The sequence below is a fragment of the Chlorocebus sabaeus genome, chromosome 20, assembly GCF_047675955.1.
Source record: "Chlorocebus sabaeus isolate Y175 chromosome 20, mChlSab1.0.hap1, whole genome shotgun sequence".
NCBI classification, from domain to species: Eukaryota; Metazoa; Chordata; class Mammalia; order Primates; family Cercopithecidae; genus Chlorocebus; species Chlorocebus sabaeus.
The window spans coordinates 74,100,828-74,118,599 of record NC_132923.1 but is presented as its reverse complement, the minus strand read 5'-3'; positions in this window follow the sequence as shown (position 1 = coordinate 74,118,599).

The window sequence follows — 17,772 nt, the reverse complement described above, 5'->3', positions numbered from 1 at the left end:
ATTGAGGAAACCTGGTCTAGTCCCTAAAAATTCAATAACCTCATAAGGGGCAGAGAAAATTTAATATATATAAAGCTTGTGTATGTGTGTGTGTGTGTGTGTGTATACACAATTCATAAAGGGTCCTTTATGTTATGTTTAAGAATGTGGACGCCTTGGTAGCTTATATTTACATACTATCCACACCCGCTTTTTTTCTCCTTTGTAAGAAATAGGCTCTGAACTCCATGGGGTGCAATAACAGCAAGGAATCATTGATAGGAGGGCCAGCACTCCTCCAGAAATATTCAGAACTGTAATCAAGAGTCCTCAAACTGGGAGGGCCTGTGGTTCCTTTATGAACTATGTGTCAGTCCTGCAAACCTCACAGCCTGAATTACCACTGAGCGTTATCTGAATACAGGCTGCCCTTGAAGTCCCTAATTTCATTGCATTGACAGAGGCTTTAGTGAGTCTATTACTGGAAAAGGAAGCATTTGTGCCTCAGGTACAGGAAATCACCAAACGATTAACTTCCATGGACTCATGCAGCCTGGGCCAAATGCTTCAGTGTGCTTATCTTTGTTTCATGTCAGATTATTGAGGAAATGTTTCGCAGGCCAGAATCTTGGCTTTACTGTGTTGTTTTGTCAATGAAGTCAGCTGTGAGACCTTAACCAGTGATAACTATCTATAGTAAAATCTGAATATAGCACTCAGAAGTCTACCACAAGGAAGGGAGGTTTTCAGAGGGGGCAGAAAGTTTTCTCTAAAATACATTGTAATTTGGGTATTCAGAGGTGGGAAGGGCCACTTAGATGAGAGAGAAACTAGTGTGGAAAGAAAGGGAAAGGGAAACGGTTATTATATGTCACAGCCAGGGAAGGCTAACCCCTCAGAGGCAGAGAAGCTGGTGTGTATTAGACACAAGGCCAGCCTTATGGGTAGGCAGAGACAGTTGAAGGGCACTAGAAAGATTTCCCTGACCCAGAAAATGCCTCAGAGGAAGTGCCAGAAAAGGCCCCTGGAGGAAAAACAGAAAAGCACAAAATGAAGTGATAAGACAGCAAAGATGAGCTTCCTTCCCGAATGTCACAATATTTTCCAAGAAACCATTTTGGATAACTCATTTTGCTCATTGAAAAAACTGTATTCGTACTATGGGGCAATGTCACATATTAAGAAATTGGCATCTAATTATTACTATTATAGTTGTTATATTTAATGAAGAAGGCGATAGGAGCTAAGGGCACAGGTTTGACATTAGACAGACCCAGGTACAAATCCTGGTTTTACCACATACTAACTGTGTGACTTTAGACAAGCTAGTTAATTTCTCTGATATCACTTTTGTCACTGAAAAATGGGAATAATCATTCATTCATCCCAAAATACTTGCTGAGCAGGTGCTACATAAAAGGACAAATAAGATCCCTACCTTCTAGAAGCTTGTATGTTAGGAGTATGGAGGGAGAGAAAGACAATAAATAAGTAAATAAAAAGATGATTTTTAGATTGTGATAAATACTGTAGAGGATATATAGTTTTCAGTGTGTGCACTCTGGAATTAGACTGCCTGGGTTCAAATCTTGGTTATGCTATTTACTGGCTGTGTGGTCTTTGCAAGTGACTCAATCTCTGTGCCTCGGTTTCCCCATCTGTAAATGGGCATATTAATAGCATCTACTTTATAACCTCATGGGATTATTATGAGGATTAAATAAATGAATCCACGTAAAGTGCTTAGAACTGTATATGCCACATAGTAATTGCATAAGAGCTATATACTAATACTATGAAGAAAATAAATTGGAAGATATGATGATAAGTTGGGAGAGTGCTATTTAAGACAGGGTAGTCAGTGAAGGACTTCCTGAGGCTGTAATATTTAAGTGACACTGAAAGAATGAGAAAGAGCCAGTCATTATGAGAGTATTCAGGAAGAGCAAAACCTAAGTGCAAAGGTTCTAAGGCAGAAAGACACTTCGCATATTTGAAAAAGAGAAATGAGACCTGTGTGGTAAAACATAGCAAGCAAGAGAGAAAGTTGCATCGTAATTATTTTCTACTTCTGCATAACAAATTACAACAAATTTAACATCCTCTTAGTAGCTCACAGTTCTGTAAGTCAGAAGTCTAGATGGGAATGGGTGTGGTGGCTCATGCTTTAATCTCAACAATTTGGGAGGCTGAGGTGGGAGGATCGCTTAAGCCCAGGAGTTTGAACCCAGTCTGGGCAACATGGTGCAACCCCATCTCTACAAAAAAACTTTTTTTCTTAATTAGCCTGGCCTGGTGGTACACGCCTGTAGTCCCAGTTACTTCGGAGGCTGAGGTGGGACAACCACTTGAGCCCAGGAGGTTGAGGCTGCAGTGAGCCACATTCATGCCACTGCATTCTGGCCTGGACAACAGAGCGAGACTGTGTCTCAGAAAAAGAAAAAAAACTTTGGGAGGCCGAGGCGGGTGGATCATGAGGTCAGGAGATTGAGACCATCCTGGCTAATACGGTGAAACCCCGTCTCTACTAAAAATACAAAAAATTAGCCGGGCGTGGTGGCGGGCGCCTGTAATCCCAGCTACTCAGGAGGCTGAGGCAGGAGAATGGCGTGAACCTGGGAGGCAGAGCTTGCAGTGAGCCGAGATTGCGCCACTGCACTCCAGCCTGGGCAACAGAGCGAGACTCTGTCTCAAAAAAAAAAAGAAAAAAGAAAAAAAGAATAAATCTAGTGGCTGGACCCGGTGGCTCATGCCTGTAATCCCAGCACTTTGGGAGACCAAGACAGGATTGCTTGAACTCTGGAGTTCGAGATCAGTCTGAGCAACACAGTGAGACCCTGTCTCTACTAAAAACGCACACACAAAAATTAGCTGGGCATGGTGACACACACCTGTGGTCCCAGCTACTCAAGGGGCTGAGACAGGAGGATCGCTTGAGATAGGAAGTTGAGGCTGCAGAGAGCCCTGATCATGCCACTACACTCCAGCCTGGGCGACAGAGTAAGACCTTGTCTAAAAAAAAAAAAAGAAAGAGGGAGAAGGAGAAATCTAGGTGGGCTTGGTTGAGTTCTCTGCTTAGGGCTTCACGAGGCTGAACTCAAGAAGTTAGCCAAGCTGAGCTGTTTTGATTCAGATTCACTGTATGAGATAATAAATAATAACGTTTTAAGCCTTTAATAAATGACTTACGTTTTAAACCTCTCAGTTTGTGGTAGTATTGTTACACAGCAATAGATAATGAATACAACTTAAGTGTAGGAAATATCACATTTCATTATTTTCTAGATTAAATTAAATCCCCCGAGTCCATTACAGTTGATAATTTAATCAATTATATTTAGAGTGCTCTAAGGCTTACATTATTCAGGAAAACCGACGTGGGGGAAGAGTGTATACTGAGTCCTGAACCCACTGATTTGCTGGTAAAACACACATTGTCCAAATCTATATAGTCTATTCAAAGGTGGCTGCCTCTATTGAAGACAACATCTACTCCCTTTGTGCCAGATTTGGCAACTGAGACCTTCATTCCAGAGGGAAGGCTGGAAGCTTAGCACTCAGTCCCCAGGTACACACAAGGCCATGCTTATCAAAATTCCTGCTATTTCCAGGCCACCATGAGGGAGCAGAGTATAGATCCCCACAGCTGGAGGAGCTACCACTGCCCTTCTTCCCACTCTGGAAATCTTTCTCTGCTCCAGCTTCTTCCGTCTTAACGTCAGTCCAGCAAATCTCCAAGACCCTAGATTTCAAAAGCAGCATTCTCTTAACTAAGGAATCCTAGACCTTAACAAACAGAACACCAAGTCCTAAGCTATTCTCTACTGCCAAAGGGAGGAAAAATGCTCTCTTATTTTTGGGATGATTCTGTAGCAACTAGAAGTCATTTAATTTGCCACAGAGTCAACCAGGGCAAAATGAAAACACATGTTCAATCACAAAGTGTTCATTATCGTGAAAGATTTCATTTCCTCAAGAAATGCAGGACTCCTCGTAACTCTAAGTGCTACAGGAGACTTTCCTTGTTTTTTTAATTTAATTTAATTTTATTTTATTTTTGAGACGGAGTTTCTCTCTTGTTGCCCAGGCTTGGAGTACAATGGTGCGATCTCTGCTCACTGCAACCTCCGCCTCCCGGGTTCAGGTGATTCTCCTGCCTCAGCCTCCTGAATACCTGGGAATAAGTAAAGAGAGGTTTTGCCATGTTGGCCAGGCTGATCTCAAACCTCTGACCTCAAGTGATCCACCTGCCTCAGCCTCCCATAGTGCTGGGATTACAGGCATGAGCCACCACGCCTGGCTTAGAAGCTTTTTAAAAAAAATCTACCACTATAGTCTTGGTTGTTAGGTTTCTGAGGTTATTTTATTTTTTCCCATTGAAATGCACTGGACAACATTCCAAATTACCTACTAAACCAAATCCAAGTTCTTCTACCACAGAGATATGAATTTATTTTTACAGCAGTTACAAAAAAAAATTCCCCCCCCCCTTTTTTTTCTTTTGCCATTTTCTCTGATAATGCTGTATTATTCCTCCCACTTAACAGCCAAGAAAGACAACCCAACTACTTCCTCCTCCAATATACAGGAAAGAATAGAAACAATTCTATCAGCTCCAGCTGGGGCAGCACAAATGCCAGGAAGCTTTTCTTAGACTTTTGAATCCTACGTGACTCTCACTTTAGATGCTTTCCAAAATTTTGGTTTCATTTTTCTTGAATTCTGTTCTGCAGAAACTCTCAATTGTCTAACACTGGTGGCATTTAGTAATCTTTGCCAAGTTTAATTCCAATCCAGTTGCTTGGAAGAGTTCAGTGACCCTAGAAGAAGGTTTTGTAAACCTCCTTGTTTTGTGCAATGGGAATTTGTTCAGCAAGTAGGAGTCAGGATCCCTCCCTATCTCTCAGCAAAATAGGTTGTTTTACTTCTTTTTATTTCAAAATATACTGGGGTTTGTTTTAAGACAAATTTTGAGTCCCACTATTGCTAATGATCAGTTGTATGCTTTAGGCAAATTCACAAAACTTTCTAAACCTTGGTATCTTCATTTGTAATGTTAGGATAATTCCTTCTTTATACAGTTTTTGACAGGAGCTACTGGATTTAAACCTGGGTTTTATAATGAGCATAGTGTGTGCTCATTAAATGGTAGACATTTGTTCTTCTTTATCGGATTCTACCCAACTCTGGTTTACTGTCGTTTATCTTAAGTAAAAATCTTGTAGCCACGAAGCGAGTAACCAGCTCCCCTGTCCAACGTTAGGGTCAGAAAATGCTGGTGCCTCTGACAAATAGAAAATCTAATGAATAGGGTACTGTTTTAGTAAGGAGATCTGGCTTCCCCCTGGGCTTACTGCAACAAGTGACTTAACTTACAAAGCAATCATGAAAATTAGCATGTGACTGCCCGCCTTGTGCCTCAAGAAATAAACCCTCTCACTCTTTTTCTTGGATGGGTATTGCATTGTCATAGGATTGTTTTCAGCATTAGGAGGCTCTGATACAAGTTCAGTTCAGGTCAGCAAACTTTTTTTTCAGGGCTTCATCTCTATCAGGACTGTGCTTGTTGTCAGATATAAAAATGAAGAAGGCAAAATTCCTGAGCTTTCATTCACTCACTCAATAAATATTTATAGAGTACCTACTAGGTAATAAAACTGTGAGTCTTGGGGAATCAAACAGAAAAAGTGACTGCCCTCGTGGACTTTATAATATAGAGAAGATTAGAGACAGTGTTGCACTGCTAAATGTTTAACAACCAGCTCTCCAAAAAGAAAAAAAAAAAGAAAGAAAATCCAATTCTTTTATTTTCTTTCTTTCTTTTTTTTTTTTTTCTTTTGAAACAGGGTCTCACTCTGTCACCCAGGCTGGAGGGCAGTGGCATGATCTCGGTTCACTGCAACCTCCGCCTCCCGGGTTCCAGTGATTCTCCTGCCTCAGCCTCCCAAGTAGCTAGGATTAGAGGTGCCCGCCACCAGGCCCAGCTAATTTTTGTATTTTCAGTAGAGACGGAGTTTCACCATGTTGGCCAGGCTGGTCTCGATCTCCTGACCTCGTGATCCGCCTACCTCGGCCTCCCAAAGTGCTGAGATTACAGGCGTGAGCCACCACACACGGCCATTCTTTTCTAATTCTGTCTGTTTGTGGCCTCTTTTTTTTCTTTTTGAAAATGTTTAGGAACTTGTTTTGTCCCTAGTAAATAGCATTTCCCATCAGGTGCTTTGGTGTGGGTCTTTTAAAATCTATTATGCAGAGCACAGCGGGCTCTCTCACTCTAGAAAGTCAATACAGTCGTGGAAAATTTTCCTGCATTTGAGTATCGCCTCCCCTCTCTTTTCTCTATTCTTTCTTTCTGAAATTCTTATTATTTAGATGCTGAACTAAGTCTTTTTCTTATCTTTTCTATTTTCTGTCTCTTTTTCATTTTCTTTTCTTTTCTTTTTTTTCTTTGAGACAAAGTCTCATTCTGTCGCCCAGACTGGAGTGCAGTGGCGCGATCTCAGCTTACTGCAACCTCTGTCTCCCAGGTTCAAGCTATTCTCATGCCTCAGTCTGCTGAGTAGCTGGGATTATAGGCATGCGCCACCACGCCTGGCTTATTTCTTGTATTTTTAGTAGAGACACGATTTCACCATGTTAGCCAGGCTGATCTCGAACTCCTGACCTCAGGTGATCCACCTGCCTCGGCCTTCCAAAGCACTGGGATTAAAAGCGTGAGTCACCGCGCCCAGCTTTCATTTTCATTTTTGTATTTTGGCTCTACTTTCTCAGATATCCTCCAATTTTATTTTCTAATTCCCCATTCCTGAGCTTTTGGGGTGATTCACAGCATGAATCAGCTTGTTACTACCCTCCTCCTCTTCAAGTTTAGATTTGAGTTTTCTCTAGATAGAAATATTTGTTCTTACTTATTCCCCTGCTTCCATTCTTCAAATTTTGTTATGATGTCTCCCCTCCCTTTCTGTTGGTCCTTTTTGGCTTATACCTTTTATGGGGTCACGTTACTGGGATTTCAGGAAGAACCAGTGGTGAAGGCACATGTTTAATCTACCATGCATAATCAGGTCCTTTGTTTCTTACCATTTTCATTCCTACTATAACAGTCATACTTCTCAAGGCAGCATAGATACCACTGAGTTACAGGCAAAAGATCAAGTGCAAAAAAGTGATGTAGGACAGGCAAGCACCAAAGTGAGCTTAGCCAGCGAGGGTTCTTGGCCTTGCCCAGGGAAGAATTCAAGGGCAATCCAGAGAAAGAAGAAAACAGCTTTGTTGAACAGGTAGTGTTACAGCTCAGTGAGTGCTCCTGCAGAACAGGGCTTAGAGTAGCAGCTCGGGGTAGTTTTGCAGTCATATTTATACCACTTTGAATTGTATGCAGATTAAGGGGCAGTTTATGCAGAAAAGGGGTAGTAACTTTTGAATGGTTGGTACCATGGAAGGGGGTGATAACAACACAGGTGTTGCCATGGCGACAGTAAATTGACAAGGCACCCTGGTGGGTGGGTCTGATTGAAAACTGCTTTCTCCTTGGCAACACCAGGGAGAAAGTGTGAAAAAGTGTCTTAGCTAGTCCTCAGTCTAGTCCAGTATTCAAGTCCTGCCCCTGGAATCAAGTCCCGCCTCCTACCTCAAAAGTACAAAAGAGAAAAAGCATAAATATTAATATTTTAAGATATTATGACATTTCCAACAGTGCTGGAGCCAGCTCACACTGGCTCATAAGAATAGATGGTTTATTTTCAGAAATTTTATGAGGCAGTGATTAACCATTATTAAAAATTAAATAAACTTAGAATGTTTATTATAACTTATAATGAAATGAATTATATTAAAAACAAAGGTAATACTCAAAACTCATCACTTCCTAATTATTTTAGTGAATCCTACTATTATCTATCTTCTTGAGGCTCTTTACATCTATTGTTTCTGTCTCATAGAAATATTATACAATGGTGTTCCATATATTTATTTATAAATAAATAAATTAAAACAAAACCACGTATTATTCTGATTGTCAAAAAACATTTGCCTCTAAACTTTTTTTTTTTTTTTTTTGGATACAGAGTCTCGCTCTGTCACCTAGACTGGAGTGCAGTGGCCGGATCTCGGCTCATTGCAACCTCTGCCTCCCAGGTTCAAGCAATTCTCCTGCCTCAGCCTCCCCAGTAGCTGGGACCACAGGCGCGTGCCACCACGCCTGGCTAATTTTTTGTATTTTTAGTAGAGACGGGGTTTCACCGTGTTAGCCAGGATGGCCTCCATCTCCTAACCTCGAGATCCGCCCGCCTCGGGCTCCCAAAGTGCTGGAATTACAGGTGTGAGCCACTGCACCCAGACTGCCTCTAAACTTTCAACCTATATGCATGCCAAGGTTCAAAACCTTCCTGAAACATTTGGTTATTATTCTACATCCTTCACTAAACCCTTCCACACCACATCCATCCAAGCTGGGCTTAATGCCCTTCCTACACATTCTTAGCATATCGTTCCTACCTACCACCTTTGTGTTAAAATGATCCGCTTATTGGCTTCTCTTTGGCTAAACTGTAAGCTTCTGTATGGAAAGCTTCAGATGAGACTGAATTTCCCTATTATAATTGTCCACGATTCCCTGTAGTTTTGCTTTATAATACTTACGCGTGTGATTATATTTGTAACAGGAATGGCAATTAACGCTCTCTAGTCTTACATAACCATTATGGCTAAGGCTTTCTTTCACACCCCATCAGTTTCCTCACAGCATTCCTTTTATTTTCAAAAGACTGTGAAAAAAAAAATGTTGAATGTTTCTTGCTCTTTTATTTAAAACAATGGTTTATATTTGTGCAGAGTTTTTAAAGTTACATAATTTTATAAATCTTATAATGAAAAAAGCAGTACACTGTTTCTCCTTTTCTACCCCTAATTCCCAGTACTCAAAGGCAACATTTAAAAGATTTTATTAATTGTTTCTTCTGATACTTGCCTCCGTCTTCCTAAATAACATTCTTGTATTGCTGCTATTTGGAGATTGTTCAGTTTCGTATATTTTGGCTTCCTCCTATGGAAGATGAAGATTAAGCTCTCTTCTAATGTTCCCCACACCACACCTCATCATAAACATATTCACATACATTCTTTTCCTCCTCCATTTCTCCCTATATAATTACATCATTGCACAACTTTTGGTTAATCCAACATGACCATGCATTGCACAATGACTACATTTCCTCTCTTGTACAACTTTTTTTTACTTTCCCAGAATTAATAATTGCCTCTATTGTTTGCTTACTTTTCTATGTACCTATAACTAATTCATCATCAAACATTCCTCGAGAATTATAAATTTCTTTCACAATGTTGAAATACATTGGTTGTTTCTTATTTTTATTCATTTTGTGAGAACACCCTCTTGGAGGTCTCTGTTAACCCTGCCCCCAACATGAACAGATTGCTTTCTAGAAATGTTTTGTAGGTGTCACTCTGGGATCTCCTGCATGCTCATCCTGAGGAGTAGGTTCTCCTGCTTGTGTTGGAGTCCCTATTTTCTGGATGCTCTATTTTTCTTTTATGTTTGGCCTTCTTGCTTTGTGCTTCCATTCTCCAGTAATTCCTGAGAAAGAGTACATGTTGGGTATAATTTTAAGAACGCAGACATCTGCAAATGTCTTTCTTCTACACTTGAATTAAAGCTTGACTAAATACAGAATTCTAGTTTGAAACCATTTTCCTTGGAATACTGAAGATATTGCTCCATTGTCTTCTTGCATGAAACATTGCAAACTGATGGTATGTGAAAGAAAGCCTTAGCCATAATGGTTATGTAAGACTAGAGAGCATTAATTGCCATTCCTGTTACAAATATAATCATACGCGTAAGTATTATAAAGCAAAACTATAGGGAATTGTAGACAATTATAATAGGGGAATTCAGTCTCATCTGGGGTTTGTGGAGGCTTTCTTTCCATACAGAAGCTTACAGTTTAGCCAAAGAGAAGTAGATAAGCCGATCATTTTAATGCAAAGGTGGTAGGTAGGAATGATATGCTCGGGCGCGGTGGCTCAAGCCTGTAATCCCAGCACTTTGGGAGGCCGAGACAGGCGGATCACGAGGTCAGGAGATCAAGACCATCCTGGCTAACATGGTGAAACCCCGTCTCCACTAAAAAAATACAAAAAAAAAACTAGCCGGGCGAGGTGGCGGGCGCCTGTAGTCCTAGCTACTTGGGAGGCTGAGGCAGGAGAACGGCGTAAACCCGGGAGGCGGAGCTTGCAGTGAGCTGAGATCCGGCCACTGCACTCCAGCCTGGGCGACAGAGCGAGACTCCGACTCAAAAAAAAAAAAAAAAAAAAGAAAGAAAAAGAAAAAGAAGAATGCGTAGGAGGGGCATTGAGCCCAGGCCGGATGGATGTGGTGTGGAAGGGGTTAGTGAAGGATATAGAACAATAATCAGTTGTTTCAGAAAGGTTTTGAACCTTGGCATGCACAGGTTGAAAGTTTTGAGACAAATGTTTTTGACTATCAGAATAGTATCTGAGTTTGCATTTTTTATTTTATTTATTTTTGAGACAGAGTTTTGCTCTTGGTCGCCCAGGCTGGACTGCGATGGCGCAATGCTGCAACCTTTGGCTCACTGCAACCTCCACCACCCGGGTTCAAGAAATTCTCCTGCCTCAGCCTCCGGAGAAGCTGTGATTACAGGGGCCTGCAACCATGCCCGGCTAATTTATTTGTATTTTTAGTAAATAAAGGTTTCATCACATTGGCCAGGCTGGTCTTGAACTCCTGACCTTAGGTGATCCACCCACCTCAGCCTCCCAAAGTGCTGGGATTACAGGCATGAGCCACCACGCCCGGCCTTATTTATTTGTTTTTGAGACAGGATCTTGTTCTGTCACCCAGGTTGGAATGCAGTGGTATGATCTTGGCTCTCTGCAACTTCTGCCTCCTAGGCTCAAGGGATCCTCCCACCTCAGCCTTCAGAGTAGCTGGGACCACAAGTACGTGCCACCATGCCCAGATAATTTTTTAAATTTTTTGTAGAGACGGGGTCTTTCTTTGTTACCCAGGCTGGACTCAAACTCCTGGGCTCAAGCTATCCAGCTGCCTTGACCTCCCAAAGTGCTGGGATTACAGGCATGAACTTCCATGCCTGGTGATTTTAATATTTTAATAATCTCTTTATAGATTTGGTAAAGAGAAGGGAAAACAGGCCAAATAATAGCAATTTTTTGTTTGTTTTTTGAGAGGGAGCCTAACTTTGTCACCCAGACTAGAGTGCAATGGTACCATCTCTGCTCACTGCAACCTCTGCCTCCCAGGTTCAAGTGATTCTCCTGCCTCAGCCTCTTGAATAACTGGGATTACAGGTGCCTGCCACCACACCCAGCTAATTTTTGTATTTTTAGTAGAGACAGGGTTTCACCATGTTGGTCAGGCTGGTCTCGAACTCCTGACCTCAAGTGATCCCCCTGCCTCGGCCTCCCAGAGTGCTGGGATTACAGACGTGAGCCACCGCTCCCGGCCTAATAGTAATGTTTTAAAACAACAGGTGTGGAAAAATCTCTATTTACTCAGGCCTGAGAATATTTCTTGCAAGTCATATTCCTTTTTTTGCCTTGGAGATATAAGAGATTAGGAGAAATCGGGGGTATCAAATACCCTAATACTCTTTTCCTAGGGGAAAAATAAAAACTTTAAAGAAAGTATTGCAACTTCACTCACTTACATTTCTTTCAATGGGAATATTGTTCATCAATAAATGCTCGGTGCTTTAAATTTACAATTACCATATTTGCAGAAACTTGAAAAATCATCCCAATTAAATGAAAAAATGTATGGGAGGATTCTCTTTCTTTTGACCTTACAACTCAAAGTATATTCGAAGTAACATTCTTACGGCAGTCAAAACTTTTAACCAAAAATTCATACCTGCAGTCTCATAAGTTTAACAAAATGGCCACATTCCAAGCTTTATTTTCTTAATAACCCCGCCTGTTTAAATGACTCCCTTGAACCAACAGCTTACAGTTGCTGGGCAATAAAAAGGCAAGCAAAAGGACCTCCAGCCCTGCTGTTTTAGCTATTACCCAGCACTCTCAGAGTTTGCTGCAGTCTGGTTGTTCAATCGAATTCATTATCCAGTAGCTTCTGGCCTTTGTCTCCTCTTTCTGGCCATGCATGCCATTGCCTCCCGAATTTGATGACAGAATTTTCTTTCTTCACTTTGACTCTTGGCCCAGAATCTCACTCTCCCAGCCCCATGGAAAGATGGGAAAAAGATTTCAGTCTGCTGATCAAATTTATTTGAAGACATTCTGTAGAGTCTGAAAAAATATATTTCATTAGCAGTTCTCTAGGTAGTGGAATTTTTAGTGATGTTTACTCTTTTTTCCGTGTTCTAATTTTCCTTTAATAAACATAGAAAAAAAGCAGGGGTAACCCACCAAATTTGGATAAAGGGCTTCTGGTTTTCATATTCTCTTCAACCAGAACAGTTTAACTTTTCTCCATTTATTTATTTAAGTATTTATTCATATTTGAGACAGATTGGGGTGCAGTGGCACGATCTCAGCTCACTGCAACCTCCACCTCCTGGGTACAAATGATTCTCCTGCCTCAACCTCCTGAGTACCTGGGATTACAGGCGTCCACCACCACACCCAGCTAATTTTTGTATTTTTTGTAGAGACGGGGTTTCACCATGTTGGTCAGGCTGGACTCAAACTCCTGACCTCAGGTGATCCGCCTGCCTCGGCCTCCCAAAGTGCTGGAATTACAGTACTTGAGCCACCACACCTGGCCCCAATTTGATTTTTAATATCCACAACACTCATGTCTCTTTTGATCCTACTGTAATATCACATTATCCTACCTGAAGATGAATTGGTAGTCATCTTTTCTAAATTAAAAATTGAGGCCAGGTGCAGTGGCTCACGCCTGTAATCCTAGCACTTTGGGAGGATGAGGTGGGTGGATCACTTGAGATCAGGAGTGAGAGACCAGCTTGGCCAATGTGGTGAAATCCCATCTCTACTAAAAATGCAAAAAAATTAGTCAGACATGGTGGTACATGCCTGTAATCCTAGCTACTTGGGAGGCTGAGGCACGAGAATACCTTCAACCCAGGAGGCAGAGGTTGCAGTGAGCCACGATCACGCCACTGCACTCCAGCCTGGCTGACAGAATGAGACCCTGTCTCAGAAAAAAAAAAAAAAAAAAGAGAGATTTGTAATCTAGCAAAATATGTTATTTACTTATTTTCTTTCCAACTTTTATTTTGGGCCCAAGGGGGTACCTCTGCAGGTTTGTTTCATGAGTAAATTATGTGTTATGGGGGTTTGTTTTACAGATTGATTACTGAGGTAATCAGCATAATATGTGATGTGTAGTTTTTTAATCCTTATCCTCCTCTTATCTCCACCCTCAAGTAGGCCCCAGTGTCTGTTATTCTCTTCTTTGTGTCCACGTGTACTCAATGTTTAACTCCCACTTAAAAGTGAGAATGTGCAGTATTTGGTTTTCTGTTCCTGCATTAATTTGTTTAGAGATCTTTTATTTAAATACATGAATTCATTTTCTAGGAAAAGCCTTCCAGAGATATGAAAGTCAAAATCCAATAAAGGAATGACCTTTGTTATGGAAAAACAAAGAAAGAAAGAAATCAGGTCTTTTTTGGAATATCTGGGACATTGAATTGTTAAGCATAACATGTGTCTCCCTAGGGACATAGGTCACTTTCAGTATTTGCCAAAGCATTAGGTCAGTCGGACACTGGGAAACATCTCGGAGCTTAATAACTGAGCTGCTTCAATGTGTTTTGACAAAAGTTTAAAATCTCTGGCCCCAATTTATTGAACGTGTGTCTTTGACAATACAACATTTATTTCTTAGACTATTAGTGAAAGATTAACCATCTACTCAGTGATTGTTATTGTGCCTGTATGTGTGCAGTACGAACAGTTATGCAGCAAAGCTGCAAAGATTAGAGACCTTTAAAAGGATCTGGGGAAATAGGAAGAGTCTATAATCTTAATAGGAAAGGAATGAATTATGCAACCAACTAAAAGTGTGTCAATATTCTCTGCTTCACAAACAAATTGGAAACTAGTGGTAAACTTTAGATCAGAAACAGAAACTCAAAAAATGAAAGAACTGGCCGGGCGCAGTGGCTCAGGCCTGTAATCCCAGCACTTTGGGAGGCCGAGGCAGGTGGATCACCTGAGGTCGGGAGTTTGAGACCAGCCTGACGAACATGGAGAAACCCTGTCTCTACTAAAAATACAAAAAATTAGCCAGGCATGGTGGCGGATGCCTGTAATCCCAGCTACTCGGGAGGCTATGTTGGCCAGGCTGGTCTGGATCTCCTGATCTCGTGATTCACCCACCTCAGCCTCCCAAAGTGCTGGGATTACAGGTGTGAGCCACCACACCCAGCCTCAGTGATTTTTTTTTTTAACTATTAGAGTTTTTATTCATTTGAAACTATGGATACATTTATTTCCCAAATCAGAACACAGGTCTGCCCAAAATAAACTGTAATGAACGTTGAAGGCTTTTTTAGAGCTCTCACCTCAGATCATTCCTCATACACACACACTGATCAATACTTAGCTGAACAATGAAGGAAGACCCTCTACAGATCTCTGGAGCTGTCCTATGCAGCAGTCTCCTCCCAGGTCCATTTCCTCAACTCACAGACCCTGAGGCTCCACTTGGGCTGCCCCTCTTTGCAATATAATATGGAATCTCTCTAGGCAGGAAAGTGGGGTGATCACTCTCTCTCTCTAGGGATCATTGCCCTCCACCTCCTGATATCCAATGTCGGAAAACCATTGTGTCATATATTTGGCCTGTTTTTAAAAATTATCTCAGAAGGGAGAATAAATCTGGCCCTTGTCACTCCATCATGGCCCAAAGTGAAGTCTCTATCTCAACAATTATTTCTGGATGGCCTATTATGTCCTAGGCCCTTGGGATCCCTGCTTTTGTGGAGCATATGATCAAACTGCAGAAAGGTCAGAAGTAGAGCTGGCTCCAGAGACATCTGGATCCAGGAATATAAATGCTACCATATTTCATGATTTCTGGCTCTCTCTCTCTTACTTTCTCTCTCTCTCTCTCTCTCACCCCCTCTCCCCCTTTACATATCTGTGTCTCTGAATCTTTCTGCATGCTGATGTTGAAACATCTATAGATGAGCTGAATTAGTGAAGAGTACACAGCCAAAGCAACTTGGAATTGAATTCTTTCAAGCTTAGTCATTTTCAAGCTTAGTCATTTTAGGAGCGAGGGAATTTCTTTTGCTTGCCTTCAGTTTAAAAACTTTCTGGTATTAGGTCTAACATTTAAGTCTCTAATCCATCTTGAATTAATTTTCATATAAGGAGTAAGGAAAGGATCCAGTTTCAGCTTTCTGCTTATGGCTAGCCAATTTTCCCAGCACCATTTATTAAATAGGGAATCCTTTCCCCATTTCTTGTTTCTCTCAGGTTTGTCAAAGATCAGATGGCTGTAGATGTGTGGTATTATTTCTGAGGACTCTGTTCTGTTCCATTGGTCTATATCTCTGTTTTGGTACCAGTACCATGCTGTTTTGGTTACTGTAGCCTTGTAGTATAGTTTGAAGTCAGGTAGCGTGATGCCTCCAGCTTTGTTCTTTTGACTTAGGATTGTCTTGGAGATGCGGGCTCTTTTTTGGTTCCATATGAACTTTAAAGCAGTTTTTTCCAATTCTGTGAAGAAACTCGTTGGTAGCTTGATGGGGATGGCATTGAATCTATAAATAACCTTGGGCAGTATGGCCATTTTCACAATATTGATTCTTCCTATCCATGAGCATGGTATGTTCTTCCATTTGTTTGTGTCCTCTTTTATTTCACTGAGCAGTGGTTTGTAGTTCTCCTTGAAGAGGTCCTTTACATCCCTTGTAAGTTGGATTCCTAGGTATTTTATTCTCTTTGAAGCAATTGTGAATGGAAGTTCATTCATGATTTGGCTCTCTGTCTGTTACTGGTGTATACGAATGCTTGTGATTCTTGCATATTAATTTTGTATCCTGAGACTGCTGAAGTTGCTTATCAGCTTAAGGAGATTTTGGGCTGAGACAATGGGATTTTCTAAATATACAATCATGTCATCTGCAAACAGGGACAATTTGACTTCTTCTTTTCCTAACTGAATCCCCTTGATTTCTTTCTCTTGCCTGATTGCCCTAGCCAGAACTTCCAACACTATGTTGAATAGGAGTGGTGAGAGAGGGCATCCCTGTCTTGTGCCAGTTTTCAAAGGGAATTTTTCCAGTTTTTGCCCATTCAGTATGATATTGGCTGTGGGTTTGTCATAAATAGCTCTTATTATTTTGAGGTACGCTCCATCAATACCGAATTTATTGAGCGTTTTTAGCATGAAGGGCTGTTGAATTTTGTCAAAAGCCTTTTCTGCATCTATTGAGATAATCATGTGGTTCTTGTCTTTGGTTCTGTTTATATGCTGGATTATGTTTATTGATTTGCGAATGTTGAACCAGCCTTGCATCCCAGGGATGAAGCCCACTTGATCATGGTGGATAAGCTTTTTGATGTGCTGTTGAATCCGGTTTGCCAGTATTTTATTGAGGATTTTTGCATCGATGTTCATCAGGGATATTGGTCTAAAATTCTCTTTTTTTGTTGTGTCTCTGCCAGGCTTTGGTATCGGTAGTACCATTCAGGACATAGGCATGGGCAAAGACTTCATGTCTAAAACACCAAAAGCAACGGCAGCAAAAGCAAAAATTGACAAATGGGATCTCATTAAACTAAAGAGCTTCTGCACAGCAAAAGAAACTACCATCAGAGTGAACAGGCAACCTACAGAATGGGAGAAAATTTTTGCAATCTACTCATCTGACAAAGGGCTAATATCCAGAACCTACAAAGAACTCAAACAAATTTACAAGAAAAAAACAAACAACCCCATTAAAAAGTGGGCAAAGAATATGAACAGACATTTCTCAAAAGAAGACATTCATACAGCCAACAGACACATGAAAAAATGCTCATCATCACTGGCCATCAGAGAAATGCAAATTGAAACCACAATGAGATACCATCTCACACCAGTTAGAATGGCAATCATTAAAAAGTCAGGAAACAACAGGTGCTGGAGAGGATGTGGAGAAATAGGAACACTTTTACACTGTTGGTGGGATTGTAAACTAGTTCAACCATTATGGAAAACAGTATGGCGATTCCTCAAGGATCTAGAACTAGATGTACCATATGACCCAGCCATCCCATTACTGTGTATATACCCAAAGGATTATAAATCATGCTGCTATAAAGACACATGCACACGTATGTTTATTGCGGCACTATTCACAATAGCAAAGACTTGGAATCAACCCAAATGTCCATCAGTGACAGATTGGATTAAGAAAATGTGGCACATATACACCATGGAATACTATGCAGCCATAAAAAAGGATGAGTTTGTGTCCTTTGTAGGGACATGGATGCAGCTGGAAACCATCATTCTTAGCAAACTATCACAAGAACAGAAAACCAAACACCGCATGTTCTCACTCATAGGTGGGAACTGAACAATGAGATCACTTGGACTCGGGAAGGGGAACATCACACACGGGGGCCTATCATGGGGAGGGGGGAGGGGGGAGGGATTGCATTGGGAGTTATACCTGATGTAAGTGACGAGTTGATGGGTGCTGATGAGTTGATGGGTGCAGCACAGCAACATGGCACAAGTATACATATGTAACAAACCTGAACATTATGCACATGTACCCTAGAACTTAAAGTATAATAATAATA